This window comes from Mandrillus leucophaeus, unplaced genomic scaffold (assembly GCF_000951045.1).
Source record: "Mandrillus leucophaeus isolate KB7577 unplaced genomic scaffold, Mleu.le_1.0 Scaffold1, whole genome shotgun sequence".
NCBI lineage: Eukaryota > Metazoa > Chordata > Mammalia > Primates > Cercopithecidae > Mandrillus > Mandrillus leucophaeus.
In genome coordinates, this window is record NW_012098097.1 from 10,699,670 (window position 1) to 10,701,431 (window position 1,762).

General features: G+C 50.9%; 1 protein-coding gene across 3 annotated transcripts in view; it reads left to right on the forward strand.

Moving 5' to 3' along the window:
- The window catches only part of SEPT9 (septin 9), a 243,329-nt gene that overhangs the window by 71,758 nt on the left and 169,809 nt on the right, over positions 1–1,762 (forward strand). The window lies entirely within an intron of this gene.

The following is a 1,762-nucleotide window of genomic DNA, read 5'->3' on the forward strand; positions in this document are numbered from 1 at the left end:
TGGCTAGGCTGGTCTTGAACTCTTGACCTCAAGTGATCTGCCTGCCTTGGCCTCCTAAAATGCTGGGATTACAGGTGTGAGCCACTGTGCCTGGCCTGCTGTCATTCTTGAACCATCATTTTGCTGGTTATAGAATTCTGAGTTGTCAGTTTTTTTCTTTCAGGACTTTAAAATGTAGGGTTCCGGTGTCTTTGGCCTCCATTGTTTCTGTTGAGCAGTCAGCGTTCATCTAGCTATTCCCCTGTAGACCACATGTTGTTTTTCCCTGGCTGCTTTTAAGAATTTTTATTCAAGTTTAATTGCTCAGTACCTACCTTCAGGCAAAAGGCCTCAAGAAACCAGAAACTCATCTGGGTTTCTTCCCCTCTGTCAGGTGTAGACTCCACTCCAGCTTCTACCTACTTGAGATTGTCTATACTGACTCCAGGCTGTTGTTCTGTTTTGTTCTTTTAAATATTTTGTCCAGAGCTATAATGTTTTCTGCAGAATTGACCAGATAGCAGCTACTCTCTGTGACTAGGAGCCATGATCTTCCAGACTTGCTGATGGGCTCCCAAAGCTCCTGTCCATGACCCTCAGTTGGCAGTGGCTTCCCTGCCGTGAAGTTGTCATGAGCGTATAAAACCTACAGGCTCAACCTTCTCATTAGTACAGTCCAGAAAAGTAGAATTCCTGGTCTGGGTGGCTGTGGTGCCGTAGGTCACTGGCTAGACCAGGGTGGTGACTTGTCAGCTGGCTGGGTGTGGGGCCTCCAGCCTAGCACCCTTGGACTCTAACCTAGGAGTTATGGCTGTTTCAGGGCCAGGGGCCTGGCCTCAGCCCCTGTCCCCCTTCTGTTCTCCTCCAGTTGCCCAGCATCAGGTCCCAACCAGCATCTTTCGCAGACAGGGCTGGTCGGCTCCTCACTAGAGGGCCAGGGTTGGGAGGGAAGCCTGTTGAACCCTCCTTCCCATGCAGCCCAGGGCCCTGTGGTTAGCTCCAGAGGGGTGCAGAAAGGAACCCCCAAAGGCAGAAACCCACCCTTCTCTCTGTTCTTGTGCTTCCAGGGATAAAGGAGAGGTGGTCCTGGTTGGGGGCTACCAGTGGTGTCCAGGAGGCCCACATGACCACTGTTTGCTGGAGCCTTTCCTTCTCTGTGCTGAGAGAGAGAGAGAAGAGATAAGAGAGAGAGAAGAGAAGAGAAGAGATAAGAGAGAGAGAAGAGATAAGAGAGAGAGAAGAGATAAGAGAGAGAGAAGAGATAAGAGAGAGAGAGAGAGTGAGTCAGGGTAGTGTCTTCTTCCAGTAACGCAGGCATCTGCACGTGTTCTTTGGGAGAAATCCCGTCACTCACTAGAGCTGTAGATCTGGAAGAAGCTCTGCCTCTCTTTCCTCCAGCGCAGTGTGTGTGTGTGTGTGTGTGTGTGTGTGTGTCCACGTGCATTATACTCTTCTACAGAGGAAATAATTCCCGTCCAAGTGCACAGGTTGGGATTTTAGCAGGCAGCAGGAGGGCTAAAGGAACAAAGAGGAGGAAACGGGGGTGGGAGTGAGGGTGGGAACAGGAGGTGGGTGGATACGAGGAGACACGCCTTCCACACCTAGAAGGGCTGGTGGAGATGACCAGAATGCTCCAGACAGGTCTTTTATCAAACTTCCAAAATTCAGTCTTATTTCATGAAGCCTGGGGCCCCTGCAGAGTGGAAGACAAGGAAGGGCTTTCCTGCAGGGGGGTATGTGTGCATGTGTGTGCCTGTGTGCTGTGTGCCCCCATGTGTGTGCA